The sequence below is a fragment of the Syngnathus scovelli genome, chromosome 14, assembly GCF_024217435.2.
Source record: "Syngnathus scovelli strain Florida chromosome 14, RoL_Ssco_1.2, whole genome shotgun sequence".
Classification (NCBI taxonomy): Eukaryota; Metazoa; Chordata; class Actinopteri; order Syngnathiformes; family Syngnathidae; genus Syngnathus; species Syngnathus scovelli.
Window position 1 is genome coordinate 1,416,136 of NC_090860.1, and position 26,107 is coordinate 1,442,242.

General features: G+C 44.5%; 2 long non-coding RNA genes and 4 other non-coding genes across 6 annotated transcripts; all 6 read left to right on the top strand.

The window, feature by feature from the left end:
* Nucleotides 1-359: 359 nt before the first annotated feature.
* Nucleotides 360-432, top strand: trnat-ugu (transfer RNA threonine (anticodon UGU)). Its single transcript has one exon. It is a non-coding gene; the product is annotated as a tRNA-Thr (tRNA).
* A 9,397-nt stretch (nucleotides 433-9,829) lies between these two features.
* LOC125980765 (uncharacterized) lies at nucleotides 9,830-11,768 on the top strand. The gene is made up of 2 exons (XR_011088099.1): nucleotides 9,830-10,417; nucleotides 10,521-11,768. It is a non-coding gene; the product is annotated as an uncharacterized lncRNA (long non-coding RNA).
* A 2,829-nt stretch (nucleotides 11,769-14,597) lies between these two features.
* Nucleotides 14,598-14,788, top strand: LOC125981571 (U2 spliceosomal RNA). The gene has a single exon (XR_007486064.1). It is a non-coding gene; the product is annotated as a U2 spliceosomal RNA (small nuclear RNA).
* A 710-nt stretch (nucleotides 14,789-15,498) lies between these two features.
* On the top strand, nucleotides 15,499-15,660 carry LOC125981569 (U1 spliceosomal RNA). The gene has a single exon (XR_007486062.1). It is a non-coding gene; the product is annotated as a U1 spliceosomal RNA (small nuclear RNA).
* Nucleotides 15,661-20,806: 5,146 nt separating this feature from the next.
* Nucleotides 20,807-20,921, top strand: LOC125981576 (U5 spliceosomal RNA). Its single transcript, XR_007486065.1, has one exon. It is a non-coding gene; the product is annotated as a U5 spliceosomal RNA (small nuclear RNA).
* A 2,025-nt stretch (nucleotides 20,922-22,946) lies between these two features.
* Nucleotides 22,947-24,160, top strand: LOC125980792 (uncharacterized). The gene is made up of 3 exons (XR_007485748.2): nucleotides 22,947-23,108; nucleotides 23,324-23,541; nucleotides 23,611-24,160. It is a non-coding gene; the product is annotated as an uncharacterized lncRNA (long non-coding RNA).
* The last annotated feature ends 1,947 nt before the right edge of the window (nucleotides 24,161-26,107 follow it).

Here is a 26,107-nt window from a genome sequence, read left to right on the forward strand (position 1 = left end):
GACAAGTTGAGGGCATACTGTAGATATCCTCTTCTTCCTTCTCTTTCGCCTCCTCTTTTATCAAAGTTGCTCTGGCTCCGCCTCCTCTTTTTTGATGAAAGGACACACCTTGTCCTGTTGCTCATTAATCATGGCTGTTCCTGGCTGTTGTCACATTCAAACATAAAGACCAGCGCTTCAACCACCAGCTTCAACCAGAGGTTCGAGCACGCTAACTGGTTCTCAAACTTGGCCAAGCTATTTTGCCTTGCTTGCTCGCAGAATAGTAGCATGGGAGGTAGATGCGGTGACATCCTGATTTCCACTTTGCAATATTGTAGTTGAATAGTTTATAGTTTATTATTAACCACAGTAGAACAGGCCTTGTAGCTCAGTGGTTAGAGCACTGCTCTTGTAAACCAGGGGTCGTGAGTTCAAATCTCACTGAGGCCTGATTTTATACTAAGCATTTGCTGCGCAAGCTGGATTTATAAGAGTTGAGGGTGTAATTGCACATACTTTGTCCATGGTACTGGTGACCAGCAGTTGTGTGAAGAGTTATTGTCTTTGAGGATCTTAAGGGAAATTTTATAATTTCCCACGACACACAAATGTGTCCACACTGAATGAGAATCACTGGCTTAGAGTCCTCTTTAGACTACATTTTCAAGCATTTCTTTTGGTCAATATTCTAAATGGTCGACACAGTTTTGCCAAGCAAGGCTGTGTAACTCAGAGGGTGTGAGCCCTGCTTGATAGTAGTGTGTTTGAATTTTTGATTAGCGGTAGGTGCTAAAGCCTCATTGCGAGCAAGAGAACTGGTCTTGCCAAAAAATGATTCACTTGCTGTGTCCAAATTCACATGCTACATCCTCAGAAAGTCGAGGTTTTTTTTGCCAATTATCAGGCTGCATGGCGTGACTACCGGTGCGACGCAAAGGCACGTCACGTGACACACGAATTCAGCCTTGAAACTGGCATTCGTTAAATGGCGACGGATGCTGAGCGGAGACTACATATATTTTAAAGTCATTTGCCATATTACTCTTTCAAATATCTATTCAGAAACTCTGAACATATATGGACATATTTATTGAGAGAAAACAGGGGGGGGTGGGATTGAGAGTGGACAGGTTTGGTGAACCCCCAACATCTGGTCAAATCAGAGCAGGGGGTGTTTTATGATGTTGAGGGAAACAGGGGGAAACTTGATTGCTTCCTCTGCAGCTGGTCAACCAGTGCAGAAGTCTTAGCACTTTGTTTACGATGTTGTGAGAACAAACAGAAGAAGTTTGTTCCCCTCAGCAACTGGTTAATCAATATAGTCTACATTCCAACATAATCATACGATCAAGATACAGTGGAGCCTCGGTTTTCGACCACAATCCGTTCCAGAAGGCTGTTCGAGAAGTGAATCATTCAAATTCCGAATCATGTTTTCCCTTTACAAATAATGGAAAAAAATTAATCCGGTTCAATCCCCCCCCAAAAAAAACGCCTTTTTTAACCATTTTATTCATTCGCGCAACTGTAGTGCACCGCCGAACGCGCAACCGCAGCGCGTCGCCGACTGCGCAACTGCACCGCGCTGGTCGCATTATTGTGACAGAGCCGTCGCTGAAATTTAGAAAATATTTTTAAAGTCCTGATGTACTTTCCAAAACTTAAGTGGACCTCAGTGCGTAGGAAGCTTAATTTTGTCCGATCGCGCAACTGCAGCGCACCGCCAAACGCGCAACCTTAGTGCGCCGCCGACCGCGCAACTGCACCACGCTGGTCGCATTATTGTGACAGTGCGGTCGCTAAAATTTAGAAAATATTTTTTAAAGTCCTAATGGACTTTCCAAAATTTAAGTGGACCTCAGTGCGCAGGGAGCTTAATTTGGTCCAGTCGCGCAACCGCAGCGCGCCGGGCGCTCACTGTCGCATTGCTTTAGGAGCGTCTTTGTGTTTTAGGATGGCTTTATTGCTCCCACTTGCTTCCTTTGGAGGCATGATTAGAGTTGATGCAATCTTCAGCGTAACAATAATGTAATAACGAACGGAGTCAGTTGACATGCGGGTCCTCTCGGCTCATCTCGCGAGGTTCGACAACCGAATTTCGTCCGACATCCGAAGCAAAAAAAATCTCAAAGTTTTTGTTTGAATACCGATTTGTTCGAGAACCTGGACGTTCGAAAACCGAGGCTCCACTGTAATTTGTCAACCCTAACAATCTTGGGCCAAGAACTGAGAAGGAAAAAGGTTTCTCACCTGTGTGTGTTCTTGTGTTTATTTTTAAGTGACTGTTCTGAGAGAATCTTTGGCCACAAACTGAGCAGGAAAAAGGTTTCTCACCTGTGTGTGTTCTTGCATGTGTTTTTATAAATGTCCCTTCTGAGAGAATCTTTGGCTACAGCTTTTTTGATGAAAGGACACACCTTGTCCTTTAGCTCGTTAGGCATGGCTGTTGCCGGCTGTTGTCACATTCAAACTTGTACATATAGAAGAATCAAAATCAGGACTCAATCCTGCTTTCCAAGACCAGTGCTTCAACCAGCTATGAGGTTCGAGTACACTAACTGGTTCTCAAACTTGGCCCAGCTATCTAGCTTTGCTTGCTCGCAGAATAGTAGCATGGGTGTTGGAAATGATATACTTTTATCATTGGATTCTATGTATCTACTTTTGTGTGCAAGACTCTCCGCAGTATGTGACCATCTAGCCTTGTGAAAATGATTTGGGGGCATATGGCCGGCTAATGACTGGAGTCATTAGCCGCGCTATACAATAAGCCCCATAGTTAGCTAGACATGTTCAGATCATGAGATTGTCATGGGATGGCTGAAGCAGACAGAGGTCTCATTTAAGTTGAAGTCATGAGTACGACACCGGGATGTATTCCCAGGGCCACTAAAGACTATGTTTTTGTTAAGCTAATAGTCATGAGACGTCCAATACTGCTCCGTCCACGAGAGTATCCCCTTTGTTCTGTGGTAATGAGATATAACTTTGGAATGTATTTCCTGCCTGTGAACCTACCCGATCATGTACACTTGCCAAATTGTTTCTTTCTCAATAAAAAGCTCGGCAAAACTCAGAGCAGAGCGCGAATCTCAGCCACACTTGCTGTGTCTGGGATGCGCCCTTCTGCGCAGGAGAAAACGCTAAGCCAAGAAAGACCTACCGTCTCCGAGATTGATTTCAGATAAATGTTGTCAACCCAACATTTTTGGGGGCTCGTCCGGGATTTCCTGAAAATCTGCTCGCTGATCCGAGGAGTGTTGAAGACGCTGAATCCGTGCACGGCAGGGGTCAAAGGACGCCTGAAGAAAGCCCTGGGGAGCGACGTTCATCCACCAGGCCGGCGAAGTCCAGTTCAGCACCTCTCGGCGGTGACGATTGACGGAATCTTCAAGAGGAATCTCTCGGAGACTTGGTGAGATCTCTTCGTTGGCCGCGTGGTTGGGGTATTTCAGTCCCCAGAAAAAGGGTACCCGGGTAAGGGCGGCGGAGTCCTTGTTGTGAATTCCAAATAATAGGGATTCGGTCTACAGATGTACTTGTAGACGTAAATACACCTCGTTGTGTTAAGAAAATTCCGTGGTGTGAATGGTAGCACGTATCACTCGATATTGTGCTGCATGTAACATAGTGGGAAGAAATAACGAATTTCTGTGGAAGCACAGGCAAGAATTCCTCACCAGTAAACTGGTCGAAGCAGGAATTACCACAGAAAGTCGTTATCCCACTAAAGAAACATTCCAACTTTAAAAATCCCTAGGATTTGACAGTTGGACCAAATTGATTAAAATGGGGGGCCGTCAAAGTGTTACTGACAAGGTATCAGGAGATGAAAAGTATATGTTAAATAACTTTCCAGACAGTATCGAATGGTTGACAAAATGGAACAAAAAGTATGGTGTGACTGGTCACCTTAAAGTAGATCAGTGGAAAAATGTAGTTGCCAAACTTGAGGCTAGTGTGATCATGAAAAAAGGAAAGAAAAAAGAAGAAAAGGAAAAAGAATTGGGATGTGCGAAGTTATGGTTAAAAGAGGCTGAAAAATGACGCATAGCTGGACTAAAAGCTAGAGAGGACCGAAAAGCACAGCAAAATAAAATGACTGGTACAATTTGTTTTGTCAAGCCAGAGGACAATGAAGGACAAGGAGGACAAAGACAGAGACAAAATGACGTGGCACCACAAGGACTTGACGGAGTGAATGGAGAAGCAGTTCAAGCACAACCTGAGCATTCCAGTCTATATCCCTCGAGGGAATTACAGGCCGCAGCTAGAGCTGAAGCCAGTGTGCCCCCACCCTATTCTCCGGTTTCTCAGCACACTAGACAAAAGACAAGACGAATGACAGTCCAGCCGCAGGCTGTCCCAGACAAAATGACTGAACTAACACGCGACAAATACTCAGACGAGGAAGGTGACGACCCGATAATGGGCAATTATCCCATGATTCAGGTCCCTAATCCAAATGCCGACGGACCAAATAATCAACACATGTACGTGTTTCGACCTTGGTCAAACAGAGAGTGCAGAGAAGCTGTTGAGGGAATCCCTGATCCACAAGAGGATGTAGAATCCTGGATCAGAGACATGGAAGGAGTAATACACTCATATAGATTAAATGGTAGGGAGGCAGGAGAAGCTTTCCAGTGCTCCATCCCTCGTTTATGGGGAAGAGTGAGGGGAGATTACACAGGTAGAACTAATCAAGGAGAAGTTTTTCAATACCCAAATGATGGACAATTAAGAGGTCCATATTTGGCTCAATTAAACGCTTTATGGGACCGATGTAGAACAACATTTAGGAGAAGAGCTGATTATGGACGTTTGGCAGGGATAAAACAAAAATTGGGTGAGGATGTTGATGACTTTAGAGTGAGATTTGAAAAATAATTTAGAGTTCACAGTGGAATTCCCGCAGACGACCAAGACGCAGGCCCCTACCAACAGCAATTAAAAAATGCCCTTTTAAATGGAATGGAATCCAAAATCAGTGAATGGATTCGGAAACACAATGTAGAGGTAGACACAGCTAGTGTTTCCACTGTAATGCAATGGGCTAGACATGCTGCTAAAATTGTAAAAAAACCTAAAACTCCAACAGGGTCAGCTGGAGTGTTTTGGGCAGACTCGGACTGCGTGGAAGAATCAGAATTCTTCTATCAGAACCACCTGCCCTATCGAGGCCGAGGTGGACGCAGAGGAAATTTCAGGGGGAGAGGTAGAGGATCAGCTTCCAAGAATCCTCCCCGCTGGTCTGGCGACCCCAATGCCTGCTGGCATTGTGGAGAAAAAGGCCACTGGGCCAAAGAATGTCCTAAAAAGAAAAAAGGACCGCGGCCAGAACAGAGCGCATGACTAAATGTTGAAGACAGGCATGATCTCTTGGATGTTTTTACAGCAGTCGAATCATTGAGTCACTTAAAAGAAAAAACATTAATAGATTTAATTGTTAATGAACAAAAAGTAACCTTTTTGTGTGATTCCGGCGCCTGTACATCAGTTTTAAGACACAAAGTTAAGGGCCTGACCACTGGAAAACAGTCAATTTGGGTCAAAACAGCTAATGGTCAGACATACTTGGAACACATGACCCTACCACTAAAGGTTAAAGATCCAGAAACAGGCAGCGTGATTTCAGCACCAGTTGTCTATTCACCACACTGTCCTGTAAATCTCCTGGGAAGGGACTTAATGTCAGCCCTGGGCATAGCTGTGTTCCCACTAAAAGATGGGATGACAGCAGCCAGAGTGCCACACCTCTTACTCACAGAGGATGATGAAGCCGTTTACTATTCACTTGATTTCCCACACTCCCTCTGTGACCGAGAAACTGCAGATCTGATCAAATTTGCAAAAACCACTATTTCTGATTTACAAGATGAAATGCAGTACACCAAATTACATGTCACAATGAAAGTTTCACCATGTACAGATAGTGAATATAGTGAGGAGTTCCTAAACCAGCCCTCCGTTCCAGTGTCCATTGACTATATATATTCTGATCACAGATCATTCGCAGGTGCCACAGTAATCTTACCTACAAATCTAAAAAACATGTATAGAGGAGGGTCAATGCCCCACGTGTCACTTTTGAAACCAGAACATATTCAGTGGAAAGACACAGGTCCGAAGCTAAAAATAGCTGTCACAGCAACTGATTATAAGCCTTGTGAAATGGGATGAGAAGCTCCAAGTTGCGAATACAGCCCAAGCTGTGACATGTATAGACATAAATTTTGCATGTTATTCACAGCTACCCCAAAAATCCATGCCCTAGAATGACAGACAGCAACAATAGCATTTTCAGAAGAGGATGAAAAAGATTTGAAGAATGTAGATCCTGTTGTGTGGGCCACGGGCCCGACAGATGTTGGTCTGATTACAGCCATTCCACCTGTGGAAATTAAACCGATATCTTCTTACAGACCCAGAGTAAAACAGTATCCTCTGAAGCCTGAAGCTTCTATAGGCATTGAACCAGTCATTAAAGACCTTTTAAAAGCAGGAATAATTAGGAAATGTAATGACTCTCCATGTAATACACCTATATTCCCTGTTCAAAAAGCAGAGGCATCAAAGTGGAGAATGATCCAGGATTTGAGAGCTGTAAATGGTGCAGTGCAGACCAGAGCACCAAATGTTCCTGATCCGCACACATTACTAAATTCATTACAGCCAAATAGGACTCATTTTACAGTGATTGATTTAAGTAATGCATTTTTCTCTATTCCTGTTGCTGATGATTCTCAATATTGGTTCGCATTCACCTATAAGGGTCAGGGGTACACCTATACTAGATTACCACAAGGTTTTACCGATAGCCCAACCATTTTCACACAGGCTATCATGAACTGTATGGCTGGTTTCACACCTTCATCTGAGAGTCAAGTACTGGTGTACGTTGATGATATTTTAATTGCTTCAGAAACAAAGGAAGCATGCAGACAGGATTCCCTCCGCCTTCTGCAACACCTAGGCCAGACAGGAAATAAAGTCAGCAAACAGAAGTTACAATGGGTAAGACCAGAAGTAAATTATCTTGGTCATACACTCTCAGCAAAGGGAAGAGCAGTACAACAGGGCAGGAAACAAGCTATATTAGACACACCACGACCTGTCACAAAGAAACAACTTATGTCTTTCTTAGGACTATGTAATTACTGCAGAGCATGGGTTCCATTCTATGCTGAAATGGCTCAACCACTGATAGAGGTAGCTCATGGACAGCTATTAGCACTCAAAGATAAAATCACATGGACACCAGAAGCAGAAGAAGCATTCACAAAATTGAAAATGGCATTGGTTCAAACAACAAATTTGATCCTACCTGATTATAGCAAAAGGTTTCTGCAAACAGTGGACTGTAAAGATGGGTTTATGACATCAGTGCTGACTCAACAACACGGTATGAAATGGCTACCAATAGCTTTCTATTCCAAAAGACTTGACCCTGTAGCTAGAGCTTTGCCACCATGCTATATGTGCCGCCGCAATGGCAGTAGAATCGTCAGCAGATGTTATCTTGTTCCATCCCACAGACCTGTTTGTACCACATGCTGTTGATGTGTTGCTACTTCAAAGTAAAATGAATATGCTGTCTCCAGCCAGGCATTTGTCCTACACAGCTCTGTTGCTGTCACAGCCACACATAACCATTAAAGGCTGCACTATATTAAATCCAGCTACTTTACTCCCTACACCAAATGATGGTATACCTCATAATTGTGTAGAGGAAACTGAACAACTGCAGCTGCCCAGAGCAGATTTGTCAGACACACCACTCACCTCAGGTAAAACGTGGTTTGTAGATGGATCTTGCTCAAGAACACCAATAGGAAAAACGCAGACAGGTTATGCTGTAGTGGAAAACCCAGATACAGTGATAGAAGCGGCAACGCTTCCTTCGCATTTCTCAGCTCAAGCAGCTGAAATTATTGCACTGACCAGAGCATGCACTCTAGCAGATGGACAAGACCTGACTGTATACACAGACAGCCAGTATGCATTTTCAACAGTTTTTTATTTTGCAAAACAATGGGAAAGGCGTGGAATGATAACTTCAACAGGAAAACAAATAACACATGCACAACTTCTAATCCAGCTCCTCCAGGCAGTAATGTTGCCCACAAAGCTTGCAATTTGCAAATGCGAGGCACACACACGGAGGAAAGACTTGGTATCACTGGGCAATGCCCTAGCAGATAAAATAGCAAAGGAAGCTGCTACAGGCAAATATGGAACCTCAGATCTATTTCTGAGCTTGCCATCAGATAAGGAGGAACTAATAAATACACAGATTCTGCATGATATGCAACATTTAGCCCCTAAACAGGAACAGAAAATGTGGATAGCTAAAGGAGCACAACTGACAGACAAAGACATATACGTTGTAAATGATAAGCCTGTTCTCCCTAAATCCCTTTTTAAAGCAGCTGCGATTTCGACACATGGAAGTACTCATGTGTCGACAGGGGGGATGCAGGAGCTAATATCACAACACTTTACAACATATGGTTTCAATTTGTACTCAAAACTTTTTTGTAGAGCATGTGAAGTATGCATAAGAAATAATCCACAAGGGAACGTAAGGCCAAAAAGAGGAAAATTCCCGGAACCAACATACCCGTTTCAAATGTTGCATATGGACTTCATAGAACTAAACAGGTGTGGATTGTACAAATACTGTTTAGTCCTAATCGATTCCTTTTCAAGGTGGACAGAAATAGTCCCAGCAAAAAATGCAGACGCTATAACAGTAGCAAAGGCTATCTGCAAGACCATCATTCCCAACTATGGAATCCCAGAGACCATTTACAGCGACAATGGGCCACATTTTGTCAATTCAGTCATTAATAAAATGGCTGAACATTTGCAGATTACATTAAAAAATCATTGTTCCTATCATCCATCGAGCGCTGGCCTTGTTGAAAGGACCAATGGAACAATTAAAAATAGACTAACCAAATGCATGGCAGAAACAGGAAGACCATGGCCCGAATGTCTAGATTTGGTAAAACTCTATATGAGGATTACGCCCTGTAGCAAGGGTTTAACCCCTTATGAGATCATTCATGGCAGAGCATACAGGCTCCCTCTGTTCTCACATGAGCTAGACATAGCCACAGAAGAGCTAACTTTAGCTGACTACATGATCAAAACCATGCAAATGAAAGAAGTCTCAAATGCAAATTTACTGCCCTCCACTCCTTTATCCCCACAGGATGACTCTGCGAAACCAGGCGACTGGGTCTTCATCAAAGTAATCAAGAGAAAGACGTGGTCTTCACCCCGGTGGGAGGGACCATTCCAAGTCCTACTCGCCACACCCACCGCTGTCAAGATTGCAGAAAGACCCAGCTGGATACATCTCAGCCACTGTAAGCTGCAGAGAGTGCTTGGCCCCTAGGCCCCGGTCAGGACGAAGTCTGGCTACAAAGGGGGTGTCAATTATAGTTTGGCATCAGTCTCAAACCGGTGAAGATCTAAGAATCCTGACCATTTAGCTCCCTGGGGGTTCAAGTGGCTCTGTGGAACTGAACAGAAAATGGCACTCAGAGGAGTGCTTGTCTGTGCTGTGGCTGTAGCATGCTTGCCGATGACATGGAGTGTCCAGGGTCCCCAAGGGGAAAGGGGAACTCCCACCCGAATCAAGAGAATGACGACCGAACTGTTGACAAAGTATATAACGATAAACCCAGATATACCACATGCAGACAACATGTGGTACCAGTATGTGTCAATGTTGGCCAAAGCATCCAACCAAACTGACTGTTACGTATGTTCCATAATGCCACGATCAAGTCAACAGCCCGTCCTACATGCCCGACCGATGCCAGAGAAAAATGGATGGTGTTTCGCATTACTGAGGGCTTTTGGGTTTAATCCCCTCGAAGGACTGAAACAGTCAGGAATTAGCGATGCACAACTGGCCACCCATCCCTGTTACAACATCTCCAGGCCATTCACAATAGTGGCAAAAAGTTCTGTTGTCACACCCGCTCCAGTGACTCTCGAAGTGAGTAAAGCCATCTCACATCCCTTGTGTTTCCGACGAAGACGTGTTGATGGAATAAAGGTGGGAGATACAAAGCGCTGCATCACCACCGCACTTCTAGAAGGTACCAGCGAGACCTCGATGAATACCACAGTAGCAATCAGACAAATCCTAGCAGGAGGCGAAAATCCCCATTCTATCATCGAAGGGGGATGGTGGCTCTGTGGTCGCCGAGGCTACGCAATCCTTCCCGGACGATGGGATGGCACATGTGCCCCCGTATATGTGTCAGATCACACTGTGTTCCTCAGTCTGACACATTTTCAGGAACATCATCAACGAAAGACCCGTGCAGCTGTGGCTCCCACCTTCCATCCCTACGACAGTGTCTGGGGCTCAGACGTACCAGATGAATACAAGCTTTGGAGCACAGGACAAAAGGTGGCGCTCACACTCTTTCCACAGGCGGGTGTGGCTAAAACTATTCTCAGAATAGAAACCATGGACTACAGGTTGAAGAGCTTTGCCAATTTTACTCTTGAAGCCCTTACAGGTTACCAGACAGAGCTGCAGGCTCTGAAAATAATGGCACTACAGTCCCGAATGGTCTTGGACCTCCTGACTGCTGAAAAAGGAGGTGTGTGTGAAATAGTTGGTACTTCCTGTTGTACCTACATCCCAGGAGAAAATGACACCCACATCGAATATGCGCTACAATGACTTCGGAACCTCCGTAAGGCTATGTCCCAAGATGAAGCTCCAGCCAAGGATGCCCATCCCTTTTGGTGGCTGTTTTACGGTGATTGGAGGCAACTTCTCTTGAAGGTTGCAATTGTTTTAGTTGCCATACTGTTATTTCTCTGTATTTTTACATCGTGCATCATACCTTGTATTCGTCACATGATGACTAAAATGTTGATATCAGCGTTTGCTGTCCAGAATATCATGTTGGTCCAGCGTGAACAAGATGAGTGGGACCACCTTGCGTAAATCACCTACCTGTCTATTTTTCTTCCTATTGATGATCCAAAAGAAAAAAAAGGAAAAAAAAAATAAAAACATTCCATTATGACGAACTCAGCCAAAGCCGAATGGAGAGCTGTAGTTCTGATAAACTCTGGAATGTAAATTTTCATGCTTTTTGATGGTACTATACTATATTGTGTAAGCATATACTCATTTATACACATATGTAGTTATTAGTTGATGTTTTGTTTTCCCATGAATTCCAATGTTAAAAACAGGAGGGAATGTTGGAAATGATATACTTTTTATCATTGGATTCTATGTATCTACTTTTGTGTGCAAGACTCTCCGCAGTATGTGACCATCTAGCCTTGTGAAAATGATTTGGGGGCATATGGCCGGCTAATGACTGGAGTCATTAGCCGCGCTATACAATAAGCCCCATAGTTAGCTAGACATGTTCAGATCATGAGATTGTCATGGGATGGCTGAAGCAGACAGAGGTCTCATTTAAGTTGAAGTCATGAGTACGACACCGGGATGTATTCCCAGGGCCACTAAAGACTACGTTTTTGTTAAGCTAATAGTCATGAGACGTCCAATACTGCTCCATCCACGAGAGTATCCCCTTTGTTCTGTGGTAATGAGATATAACTTTGGAATGTATTTCCTGCCTGTGAACCTACCCGATTATGTACACTTGCCCAATTGTTTCTTTCTCAATAAAAAGCTCGGCAAAACTCAGAGCAGAGCGCGAATCTCAGCCACACTTGCTGTGTCTGGGATGCGCCCTTCTGCGCAGGAGAAAACGCTAAGCCAAGAAAGACCTACCGTCTCCGAGATTGATTTCAGATAAATGTTGTCAACCCAACAATGGGAGTTAAACATACCTGTTGATTTGTGACACATCCTGATTACATTCCGCAATATTGTACATGAATAGTTTATAGTTTATTAGTAACAGCCATAGAACAGGCCTTGTAGTTCAGTAGTTAGGGTACTGGTCTAGTAAACAAGGGGTTCTGAGTTCAGTTCTCACTGAACTCTGATAATATACTTAACATTTGCTGTGCAAGTTGAATTTATAACAGTTGAGGGTGTATTTCCACATATCTTGTCCATGGTACTGGTTTCCAGCAGTTGTGTGATGAGTTGTTGTTGTCTTTGGGGACGTGAAGGGAAATTTTATAGTTTCTCATGGCACACAAATGTGTGCACACTGGTTGAAAATCACTGGCCTAGAGTCCTGGTTAGACTACATTTTTAAGAGTTTCTTTTGGTTCATCTTCTAAAAGGTTGACACAGTTTTGCCAAGCAAGGCGGCGTCGCTAAGTGATAAGAGCACTAGAATTGTAAATCAGAGGGTGTGAGTTAAATTCCCACTAGGGTCTGACAGACAGCTACATCTGCTAACCTTGCTGTATAGTAGTGTGTTTGAAATTTTGATTAGCGGTAAGTGTTGAAGCCTCATTGCTAGCAAGAGAACTGATCCTGCAAAAAAGGGGTCACGAGCTGTGACCAAATTCACAGGCTGAATCCTCAGAAGGTTGGTTTTTGGGCCAGTTATCAGGATGCACGACGTCACTTCCGGTGCGACGCGAACGCACGTGACACAGAGGATGAAGATTTCAATGAATTTAATAATTTGGAGTGACACGGATGGTGCGATAAACTTGGTATTTATGTTAGTTATTTGTTATATAGTTTATTGATTGATTGATTGAAACTTTATTGATCCCGAGGGCTGGGAAATTCAGGCCCCAGCAGTATTCACACAACGGCACCACAAAAAAAAGCCTTTAAGTGTGAAAGTTAAAAGACATCAAAGCAAAGCAACAAGAAAAAGGAAAAAAGGAAAAACGGCCAACCAGCCCCACTCAATACCAAAGAACACTCCAAAACACACAAAATAGCCTCCACGGCTGGGGTCACCAACACGGTGCCCGCGGGCACGAGGACGCCCATGAGGACCGCATGAGTCGCCCGCAGGACTGTTCTAAAATTAGCTTAAATAGCGGCACTTGTCAGTGAGCTGCATCTATTTCTTTTACAGTCAAACCTCGGTTTTCGAACGTCCTGGTTCTCGAGCAAATAAGAATTCGAACAAAAAATTCGAGATTGTTTTGCTTCGATTGTCGAACAAAATTCGGAGGTCGAACCTCGCGAGATGAGCCAGGAGGACCCAAGACATCCCGACTGCGCAGCCCGGATGCCGGCTGACTCCGTTGTTATTGTATTTTCGTTACTTTGGTAACGCTCCGGTTGCGCAATCGGACCAAATTAAGCTCCCTGCGCACTAAGGTCCACTTAAATAATGTGACCAGCGCAGTGCGGTTGCGCGGTCGGCGGCGCGCAATGGTTGCGCGTTCAGCGGTGCGCTGCGGTTGCGCGATTGGACAAAACTAAGCTCCCTGCGCACTGATGTCCACTTACATTTTGGAAAGTACATCAGAACTTTAAAATATTTTCTAAATTTCAGCGACGGTCTGTCACAAAAATGCGACCAGCGCGGTGTTGTTGCGTGGTCGGCGACGCGCTACGGTTGCATGTTCGGCGGTGCGCTGCAGTTGCGCGATTGGACAAAAATGCGCAAATGAAAAAACTGCTTAAAAAAGGCGTTTTTTTTTTTTTGGCTTGGAACGGAATAATTTTTTTTCCCCATTATTTGTAATGGAAAAATGTGATTCGGAATTCGAATGATTCACTTCTTGAACAGCCTTCTGGAATGGATTGTGTTTGAAAACCGAGGCGCCACTGTATAGAGGTGAATGTAATTCTCATTAATGGAATAAATTACTCCTTTTGACCAGCAGGGGAATTTGTGAACCGATTCGCAAACCGTTTGGTGGGAAAGCTTCAAATCCCAAGTGTTCCAGTTTCTTCACTAAAGAGACGTGAGTTCTTTGTTACAGATGTTTACTGTGATCTTAATTCGTTGACATCACAGCCACACCATAGGACCAGCGACAACACATAGATATACTTAGATTTACAAAACATACATATCAAATACAAAAGTAAAAGTAAAACATACATACCACTTTGGCCTGCCAGTGAACAACTGGGTACTTTACTGTTTTTAACTTAGTAGCTTCGCGATGACGCATCCTAGGTCGGTCGTTAACTATTGCGCTGTTGCATCACGTCACCTTTCCGCTTCTTTCCAGGAAACAGGAAGTGCCCTCGAAGTCTAACTTACCCCCGGTTTCTATCGCAACTTAATATCAACAAGACAGTGCTACAAACTATATACAAATAACAAGGAACTACAATTAATTCACACAAAAATAATTTGCACACCATGCAAACCTTGAAGCTTCGCCAGAGCCGCAACAGCTCCGCCCAGCGGCGAAAGACACATCTGCTTCGGGTTCGGCAGTTACACCAAGGAAGCCTCATGTGTCCATCACTACTCAAAAGCGTTCAGTGTGTCACAGCACTGTAGACCTAAACTCCGTGTACGTACTACTGCGCAAAAGTTTAGTTCTAAACAGAAAGAACGCAATCCCCCACAAGCAGAAATTATGCAGTAGAGATCCCCACATTTGGGGAATTCACAGGGGTCAGTATGTGGCATTAGCATTAGTCGATATATGTAACCATAACTGGAATTGGTCTCTCTATTTAAGTCGTTGCCTCAGACCCATTTCCAGTTATTGCTTCTCGGCCTTTTAGCTAAGATCAAGGGTAGTATCTGTTCTTATCAGTTTAATATCTGATACGTCCCCTATCCGCGGACCACATATTAATTATATTTTTGGGTTAGGGAGATGGGGAAAGGGCTTGCCCCGTCCACTCCACGCATTGACCTGGTATTGCAGTGCCTCCAGGAACGGTGCACCTCCTCTCCTGGTCAAATCGGTAGTTCATATGCTAGAGAACCATTTCAATCCGTTCGCTTAATTCTTACAGGGTTAAGCAGTCAATTATGACTTGATGGGGTCTGATCTAAATGTAAGACATTTCGATTTGAGAGGCAGCAAGAATTTATGTAACCGTTCTAAATATAATTAAAATGTGTTTCATTGCTTGAGATTTTCCTATCATTGTTCCAAGAATTTTTATTACAATTCTTATCCTCAATTTTTAAGAAAATGTCATTTTCAAAACTTGTTCAGAAAAAAAACATAATATTCAGTGGTTTTCAATAAACACAAATTCATACAGTTTTAGGGTTCTCAGGTTAAAAGAGGCAATGCTAAGGGGCATGTTTTTGCACATATATTATTTTACTACGATTTTTTATGGTTTGTTATGGTTGCTGCCATCACCGTTAGATGGCGACTCTAAGAAAAAGGAGGTGAACAAAGGCGTGGGGGTAGGGGCAATGAAGGGTAGAAAAAGAAGCAAAGCATGATGGTAGTGTTTCTTAATCTATTTCTTACTTAATTTATAATACTTTGGTTTTGTAATGACAAATGGTACTATTTAAACAGTTCTACAAATCCTGTTTCATCCGCTGAGTGTGTATGTGTGCCACACCTTTTTAGCAATTAAGCCCGTGACTGAAGATGGCGTGTGCGATAAAGACGTCAGCCCGGTAACTTCTACTATTCATACTTGCCTGGCACGGGAGACAAACTGAACAAGAAGGCAAATCACCCAGGGTGAGAATCATCCATTGCACTCCGGAAGTGCCGACTCCTGCGACTTAAGAATCGTGGGAAATCTTGACTGCATATCTTCTGTGGGTGAGGACAGCGTTCGCGCTCTCCCCCCGGACTTACTGATTAAAGCAAAAGTTACACGCAATTGTACGCACATAGATTAAGTCTGAACGCCATTGAGCATGTTAACTGTACTCTAGAACTGTGCATTTGCTTGCTAAACTGTTTCAAACAAATTAGTAAAATGCGAAATATGTAATTACCACGTTCCCGACTCGTTACATGATATGAACGTATCAAAACCTTTTTGTCAGCTGTAGGTCTGTCTTTTTGAAGAATTCGCCCGATTGTTGTTCCTCATACATTACAAGTATGGATTTCTAGAAAGCAACTTTTACTTCCTAAAGTAAACTGACAGATTTCTATTCAAATGTAAAATATCGAACGCCACTGTTGGGTTATCTATTAATTTATAATTAATCGTAATACGTTGAAGAACCAGACGTGAGACGGTCGTAGGATTGAACGGTCAAAAGGGTCCCCCCTCGTTTATTCACCCCTCAGGAATACCGCGCTATTCAAAGGTTCCTACTACCGTAGTTCACCTAATACTACATCCTCCTTTCTGAGTAGGAATCCTATTATTTTCAACGTCACTATAATAACCAAACTTTTCATGAAAGTGTTGAGAATATAACTGTTACTATATCTTCCGTAATACACACTCCTTTCAACTACTGAACCATTATCAGTTTCAACTGTGAAATATATGACTAACTACTGAGTAATGTAGTCCTTCAATCCGCTTGGAGGTTGTCTTTCCCTGGTAGGGTAGCGTCTCTCGTTTCCTTGTCTTCGCTGACTCCCATCAACCAGCGTGCTGTGTGTGCTCGTCGGTTCATCAACAACACTGTTGTGCCCGCCCTCAGTCTCTGATTGGACGATTTCAGTCGATGGTGCAATAGGAGTAGTAGAAAGATGTACTCTGTTTCTCCGCAGGATACCTCCTTGCATCTCGACATGGTATGATCTGGGTGTGTCTGCCGTGGAAACTATTGTCCCTCTTTCGTTCATGTCCTTCACCCAGACATGGTCACCTGGATGCAGACGCGGCAGATCATGTGCTCTGTGTCGAGTGTTCAAATGTCTCTGCTGTTTCTGTCGAGAACTTTGCTCGGTGTTTCTCAATGTCTCCATGTCTGCCCATCTTGGGTCCAGTTGTGAAGGGATAGTTGGAAGTTGCGTTCTTATTCTTCTCCCCATCAGCAACTCAGCTGGACTGTATCCATTTGCCAATGGAGTCGCTCTGTATGCCATTAGAGCTAAATATGGGTCACTGGATTTGCTTAGCAGACTCTTCACAGTTCTGACAGCTCTTTCTGCTTCCCTGTTGCTCTGTGGAAACTTTGGACTAGACGTCACATGTTCGAAACACCAGTCCCGTGAAAACTTTTTGAAACTGTCTGATGCAAATTGTGGCCCATTATCCGTGCGCATTTCCTGTGGTATTCCATGTCGCGCGAATATGGACTTACAATGCTCCACTACTGCTTCAGATGTTGTAGATTTCAGTGGAGCAACTTCAAAAAAATCGGGAGAAGTAGTCGACAATGAGTAAATATACTTTACTCCCTTTTTGGAATAGATCTGCTCCCACCTTCGACCAAGGCCTCTCTGGGAATTCGGTTGGAATCAATGTCTCTTTATTGACCACTCTTTCTCGAGCACAAACATCACACTTCTCTATGTCATGTTGTATTTGTTTGCTCAATCCTGGCCACCACACTGACTGTTTCGCCCTCTCCCTGCATTTTTGTATTCCCAGATGTCCGTCGTGCAACCTACTCATGATGTCGCAGCGTAGAGCTTCTGGAATCACAATCCGAGTGCCTTTCAACAACAATCCGTCTTGCACACTGAACTCTCCTGAGAATGGCAAGTATGGCTGAACGATAGATGGCGCCGTGAACCTTTCTGGCCACCCTTCAGAACAATATTTTTTTACTTGACTAATCACGACATCGTTGTCTTGATGTTTCTTGATGTCTGCAATTCGGCTGTCAGTTGCTGGCAAACTAGCCATGACAGCGTGCACATACAAGTCAATTTCCTCCTCCTTTAGCTGATCTTCTGAGCTGTTCATCGGTGATCTTGACAACACATCCGCGGTTGCAATACTTTTGCCTGGTACGTGCGAAATGTCATATGAAAACCCCATGAGCCGCATCCTCAGCCGCTGTATGCGTGGTGGAAGATCGTCTAGGTGTCGTGAACCCAGGAGTGGGACCAATGGTTTATGATCCGTTTCCACGTGGAAAGTAGAGCCAATGAAAAACTCTGCAAAGCGTTCACATGCCCATGTTGTGGCCAAAGCCTCTTTTTCAATTTGCGCATAGCGCTGCTCTGTAGTAGTAAGGGCGCGTGACGCGTACGCAACTGGTCTTGCTGCAATCCCCATGTCCACATGTTAGTCTTCTTGAGTAGATGGCTTTGTTTTGTCTGCTAAATGTGGTAGGAATTTCCCCAGGTGATTAACCATGCCGATTAAGCTTCTGGTTTCAGTGATGTTTCTCGGCTCCCGCATGGTGGACACCGCTTTCACCTTGTCTGGATCAGCACTCACTCCTGAGGCTCCCACAATCTGCCCCAGAAATGTTATTGTTGACTTGAAAAACTCACATTTGTCACTGAGTGTGACGCCTGCATCCTGGAGCCGTGTTAGTGCTGCATGAAGCCGCCTGTCATGCTCCTCCTGCGTAGCTCCTAGGATAAGCACGTCATCCATCTGGCACAAAACACCATCCAATCCATCTAGAATTTGTGACATTCTCTTCTGGAAGTGCTCAGGTGCGGACGATATTCCAAAGCACAATCTCTTATAACAGAATCTCCCGAAAGGTGTAATGAATGTCGTCAACAGAGACGAGCCTTTCGACAGCGGTACTTGCCAAAATCCAGAATTTGCATCCAATTTGGAAAATACTTTGGCTCCGGCAAGTTGTCCTAGTGTCTGTTCCACTGCTGGAAGTGGATGTCGCTCCCTCTGCACAGATTTATTTAGTTCTGTGAGGTCAGAGCATATCCGTACTTTTCCGTTGGGCTTGGGCGCCACTACCATTCCGGCACACCATTCGGTTGGTTCCTCCACCTTACTGATGACGCCTTGTGACTCCATTCTCGCCAACTCCTCCTTCACCTTTGGAAGTAGTGGCAGCGCAACATGTCTTGCCGTAGAGATTGAGAATGGCACTGCATCGGGTTTCAACACAATGTTGTATTCTCCTTCCAATTTCCCTAATCCATTGAACAGGTTGGGAAACTGTTGTTTTACTCTAGCTTTTGAGTCGAGAGTCACTGTATCAAGCCTAGCTACTAACTTCAGTGCATTTAGTGCTGGCCGTCCCAATAGTGGGAATCCTAGTTCTTTCACGACATAAATGTCTTGCATTGTTTCCTTGCCATTTTTGTGGAGTTTAGTGTTGAATTTTCCTTCCACCGTTAAAGGTACATTTCCTGGCCCACGCACAACTCTGCTGACGTGCTCCAGCTTTGCCAACTGTCCGTTGTAGAGTTTTGCTGGTATCGCCGTGACATCGGCGCCAGTGTCCATTTTGAATTTTGTGTCTGTGCCACCCATTGATATTGTTACAATCCATGGGTCATCATTTTGGCCATTGCTAAGTGCCCCTAAAAATAAATCATCACTCTCTTCTGTGACATTCATTTCATGCACCATTTTTGTGCGGCACACCTTGGCATAATGTCCTCTTTTCTTGCACAAATTGCATGCTGCTTCTCTTGCTGGACATTGTTGTGGATTGTGTCCTTTCAAATCGCCACATTTCCCACATTTTGTCTGTTTTGGGGTCTCTGAGAACGTCTTTTTAACCATTGTCCTCTTTAGTTGCCCTCCCGTACTTTTCCAGGAGGTGGCAGTGTCGGCTCGCTGACGCTGTTTCAGGCTGACGCTGTTAAGGCATTTACCTGGTTTCCCTCAGGTTGTGTTTCCAGTCCGGATGCTACTCTGAACCTTTCAAAGCGCTTTATCCACTTCGGCCATTCCTCTGGCTTGAACGTGAATTTCTCCGGTGGCGGCACATGGAACCTCTCATGCTTGCGTCTCCTCACCGTCACGCACACGGACTGCACCTGCTCCCCCTTTTGTGAGGCTTTCAATGTCCGGGACCTCCAACTCCGTGGTATCTTCCTTTTAGCACCACTTCTGACACCATGTTGGGTTATCTATTAATTTATAATTAATAGTAATACGTTGAAGAACCAGACGTGAGACGGTAGTAGGATTGAACAGTCAAAAGGGTCCCCCCTCGTTTATTCACCCCTCAGGAATACCGCGCTATTCAAAGGTTCCTACTACCGTAGTTCACCTAATATTACAGCCACCATCGCAGTGGAGGTGAATTACACTCCAAACCATGCCAGCAACGTCAAAAGCCTCAATTATTTGCGACACAAGAGAGATATAGAGCATTTCTGAAATTTGAGAAACCATTTGAGAAATTACGATCGTATTTTGTTTCCCGATTTGTGTTGAATAAAGTTATGAAATTAAAAATTTTCAAATAAAACACAGAGATAGGATCATTTCCCATTCTCTCATACCGAAAGTACTGTCACGTGCTGGCGCCACCTGCGACAGGACCACGCCCACCTGTCAGTGGAATCGCCGTCACCTGCCACGGGCTCATGGACAGCGAGATATCAGCGCCGCCAGCGCACACCTAAGTGTCAGTCTGTCCCTTGATGCTGCTTCGCTCATCAGTCCCTGAGATACTGACTCGCTTGACTATTGGAAATCCCGCAGAATCGTTTGTCCTCTCCAGCCCGGTCGTCACTCTAGCGCCAGCTGTTCCCATCATCCCCTTCCACAATAAAGTCTGTCGCTACGCACTTGGCTGTACTGTCCGATCCCTTACAAGTACACGTACCAAGACATACAACTGTTGCAAAATAGTCGCCCAATCGATAGGTGATACCGTTTGAAAGAACGAGCGCCGTCAGTGTTCGATCAGGTACCTACAATCCTGTGCGCCAACAATGTTTAAAGTAAAAAAGACATTAATGAACACAAAATACTCGTTTAAACCTTCTATTTAAGTTGAGTCCTTGTAAGTATAGTAAATCTATGAACGTCTATTGTTTGTATTAGAAGGAATGGTTGCTGCAATTTGAGTGTGAGAACGCCTGTGAATTTGGTTGACCAGCAGTGGGGTGGCCCGGTTTGACCCAGATTATCAGCTCTCTCTTTCTTCTCTTCAGATGGAATAAATATTTCGCCTTTTACTAAAGATTTCCGTGGGGAGGAAATATAAGAGGCTATCTCAATATTTTTGATGCTCTGCGAAAGCGTAGCATTCTTTCTCTGTTAAAATATCAATATCGCAACGGATAGCCACCTATATCATTCTCCGCGCGACAGTCATACGTTCACATAATTCATACCGACACATATGTGAACATGTTCACATAAACAGAGAAATTATGCCGAGTGCAGACAGACAATCACGTTTAAGCCCTCGTTTATCAATGCAGTTTAATGTCTGGTGGTACCCATTTGAATGGGCACATGTCAGTCTATTGCAATTTGGCAAAAAATATTGTTATTGAATAAAAACCAATAACCACCCCCCCCCCCCCAATAAGCACTCCTGCTCCTCACATCAAAGAACACGGACTTGAGAAGATCCGTCGCGCTGTGCTTCGTTGAAACGTGGCTTGACGGACGCACCCACCACCACGCCGTGGAGTTAGCTGGGTTTCGGCTATTGCGTGCAGATCGCAGCGCGGCGTTCACTGGAAAATCAATGGGAGGTGGTCTCTGTTTCTATATTAATGAACGTTGGTGTACTGATGTCACGGTGTTTAAAGAGTCTTGCAGCCCTCTCCTAGAAACACTTTTCATGAACTGCTGGCCGTTCTATTCACCACGGGAGTTATCCTCGATCGTCATGGCGGCTGTTTACATTCCACCGCACGCACGTGCGAGTGAAGCCACGCAGATGCTGGCTGACCAGGTGTCAGACATGGAGAAACTTCTACCAAATTCACTAATCATTGTTCTGGACGATTTTAACAGGGCGAACCTCGCACATGAACTCCCCAAATACAGACAGCACATAACGTGTCCCACCAGAGGGGCACAGACACTGGACCACTGCTGCACCGTCATTAAAGATGCATACCACTCTGTGGCTCGTGCGGCTTTAGGACTCTCGGACCACTGTGTAGTTCGTTCATCTGATCCCGGCCTACAGGCAGAAATTAAAGACTTCTAAGCCTATGGTGAGGACTGTGAGGAAGTCGACAGTGGAGACAAGGCAGGACATCCAAGCTCGCTTTGACTGCACCGATTGGGGAGTTTCTGAAGCTGCAACTTCAGACCTGCATGAACTCACTGACACTGTCACATCATACATCAGTTTTTGTGAGAATCTGTGTGTGCAGACTAAGACCTTCTGCACGTATGTTGTAAATTTTAGCCTGCATGTGTCTCTGCATGTTGCCTTAGAACACCGGGCCGGCAGCAGTGGGATTACGCATAGGTTATTTGTGCTGGACAGGGAGGTTTAGTTTCAGTAATGTATAGGTACCTAGAATGTAGAAGGGCCAGTTGTCCGTGACAAAAGAACCGAGTAGATGGCCTTTTAGGGACAACGAAAACAACAAGTATACTGAGAGTCGAACCGCAGCTGTTATTCAAAGCGATATAAGAGTATAACAGATACGATGCCTGGGAGACGAGAGGGAGCAGCTAACATCTTTGCTTTTGGGTCACTCGAATATTTGGAGAAACTTCACTCTGACATCGGTTGAATAAAATATTTTCCCAATCAGCCGTGTGCCACTGAAGTGTTCCTTCTCTCAGCCAGCCATCTTCCACCAAGTGTTTTTTTGGAGACCAGCGGAGCAACAAAGACAGTTCACCACACGTACAACAACGACAAACCTTGTTTTACACCGAACCTCAGGAGGCTGCGCAAAGTCAAGGAGGAGACCTACAGGAGCAGCGACCGGGACCTGTTCAAGCAGACCAGAAACACACTGAACCGAGAGGTCAGGAAAGCCAGCAAGTATTACGGGGAGAGCCTGGAGAGACACCTCTCTGCCAATCCTAATCCCTCAACAGTGTGGAAAGGTCTGCAGAGCATCACGGGCTTCAAAAAACGAACCCCCTGTCCTGTGGAGAGCCCAAGGCTTGCAAACCAGCTAAACAGGTTCTACTGCAGGTTTGATCGGTCCTCCCACACAACAGGACCTCCTGCAGCACAATCCACATACTCACCTCCCCCCACAACCGCTCTGTCCACTCCTCCACCACCATTGTCACCTACTCTCTTGCAGAGGCCGCGCCCGCACTCCAGATCCGCGAAAAAGAAGTGTGCCACATGTTCCGGAGACAAAACATCAGGAAGGTACCGGGCCCAGACGGCGTGTCACATTCCTGCTTGAAAGTCTGTGCTGAACAACTAGCACCCACCTTTGCACGGATCTTCAACCGTTGCCTCGGATCTATTGACAACAATGGACTTTGTTCGCACTTGGTAAGTTCTCCTTTAATATAAATTCATATTGAAAATGGCTAAGGATAGCCCCGAGGCTAAGAACGTGCAGTGTGAAAAGCCCTAAAATGTGATAGGATGTTAGGAGTCATCAGCAGTAAATATGCAGTCAATTTTGGCTTTAGAGATTACACATGACTAATTTACGTTACAGAGAGTAGCTACAGTAACTCCTGGTTTTGTCTTACCGTTGTCAGGGTCCGGGGTGGTGTACCTCCTTTTTCCACAGGGAGCAACCGTGAGCAGAGTGGCAGAGGACCCAGTTGGAGCTCATCAGGCCCGTTAAAGGAGGGCTCTTAAGGAGCATGCTGTCAATTGCTCGTCGTGTCCTACCTGTTGTGATCACCTCCACGGTTGTGCCTTTGGCTCCTCGATACCCTCTTGCTCATCGACGCCACGTTCTCCTGATCCTCAGGTCTGCTGTAAGATCTCCGCCATAGCCACGTCGTATCCTCTGACCAAGCCTTGTGTATTTTGTTGGCAGATTCCCTCCACGGCTCACCGCCAAGATCCACCCCGTCTGGCTGAACTCCACACGCTCCGCCGTTGCTGCTCCTTGCTCCTAGCGCAGATCCTCCCGCTCTGCCTCCATCGCATCTCCTCCAATAAACACTCATCACTCATTCTGAACTTCTGAGTTGGTTTCCTGCATGTGGGTCAAATCATTCGCCAAAACGATGACAACCGCCTTTCTCAGATATGTAGTAATCTAACATAAACGTTAGTCAAACAACCCTAACCCAATGCTAATAATAGTAGTTTCACATTCTTGTTGGGTGTTTCACTAGCATGTTGTGGATAGTGGAATACCATTAAACAAGACCAAAGAGAGGATCATAGTGGTAGAGAACATTTATATTTGAAACACAATGACAACGTTACTGTTAGGGTTTTTCAGATTATCCTTATCGTATGATTATGTTGGAATGCAACCGGTAATAAATAAGATAGCTGTCCCATCCTACACAAGGTCGTAAAACACCCCCTGATATGTTTTGACTAGAGCACAAGGGCTTCCTATTCAGCCTACTCTTCTCCCCACTCTGTTTCTCTTAATAAATATGCCCTTGCAGGAGGGAGAGTTTTAGACTTCACTTCTTCAACGTGTGAGCTCTCCACCTGCAGGTGTCTAAAAGGACTTGCTTGTCTCTCGTGTGGTTCTTGCAAAATAAGTTGGAGTGAGCAAATCTCTAACATTTTGGTGCCGAAACCCGGGATCCCTCATACCCGCTATCTGTCTAACGAAGAAGGACGTGCTGCATTGTCGACAAGACAGCGTCCATTAGGAGGACCTGGAGGAGAAAGTCCTGGGAAGAGAATTGTTAGAGATTCGCTCACTCCAACTTAATTTGCAGGAACCACACGGGTGACAAGTAAGTCCTTTTAGACACCTGCAGGTGGAGAGTCCATTTGTCGCTGTGCGTGCAGCGATGTTCGAATGGAGGTCTGAACTCTCCACCCTGCAAGGGCATATTTATTAAGAGAAACAGAGTGGGAGGATGAGTATGCTGAGTAGAAAGCCCTTGTCCTCTAGTCCAAACATGTCAGGGGATGTTTTACGACCTTGTGATAAAGAGGACAAGGTAGGGTATTTATTACCTGTTGCATTCCAACATAATCCTACGATAAAGATAACCTGGAAAACCCTGAAAAGAATTCTTCGCTGGGCCAGCATCTTAGGTCTGCCTTCGCCTGACAGAGGTGGATTGACGGGACCCGGCAGTGCAACGAACCAGGGGACAAGTAAATTAAAGGCCCGAAGTTGTGTGATTGTGTTGTTGTTTGTGAAACGCGTAAAAAACCACAGATGCACAAAAGATACGGCTTCGGTTTATCCGAGCTATGAGATACGGCTTTGGTTTATCCGAGCTATGAGATACGGCTTTGGTTTGTCCGAGCTATGAGATACGGCTTTGGTTTGTCCGAGCTATGAGATACGGCTTTGGTTTGTCCGAGCTATGAGATACGGCTTTGGTTTGTCCGAGCTATGAGGCCTAAAAAAGTGCTAGAGTTTGTGTGATTGAGTGTGTGACTGGTAGGATAAATTGACTAAATAGCTGTTCTAGCATTGAACCACGGCATTAATACAGGCTAGTAATTTGTTGAAAGGTCAATTTAAACCTGCATTGAGGATCCTCAAAGAAAAAAAATGTGAAAAAAAATTGTAAAACCTTAAACTACTAAAATTAAGATGGGAAATAAGAACGGTAAATCTCTTGCTCTGCTCTTCTTTGAGATGAGAAGTTCATGGCGAGTAGATTTCTTAATTGTATGCAATACATGCTGAAGTGAAAGAATATGTAAGGAATACAAGGAAATTTGAAATGTGGAAGAATTGGTAGAAGTGCTAGAGTGTGGTTGAAATCTTCACAAAGAGATAAGAACAAATTCAAGAGACAAAAGCTAGAAAAATGAAAACGGATGAGGTCACAAGTGTTTGTCAGACCAGGACACAATAAGGCCTCTGTGAGCAGGTGCAAGGCCGCAGCTCAAGCCGCGGCTCAAGCGAGGGGCAAGAGGAGTTTGATAATAATAATAATAATAATAATATTTTTGAGGTGGCAAATTACAAATGACTAGAGATCAAATTGTGTTACACTAAAGTTAAAATATGCAAATCAAGTTGTAAAGAAATACAACTTGCTTCTAGAAGATAAATAAATAAAATTAGAATGGGCTGTCCTCGTGTGCATGGGAGGGACCTGCTCATGATCGACCACAGGAAATGGCCAGCCTGTGACGAATCATTGGTGCTGGGACCTACCTTCCGCACGCGAGAGCTGTGCATCTGTGTGCGTATGTGTTAAATTGATGAAGATAGGCTAAACTTTCCATTTGAAGAAATTTGCTAGACTGTTGAATTTACACCGCAGAACAGAAACAATTTTGACAGATAAAAATGAAAGAAAAAGAGAGAAATCTGTTTGCGAGCAGAAACTAATCCACACTAGTGCATGTTAGTGTCAAGCCCTCATGAGAAA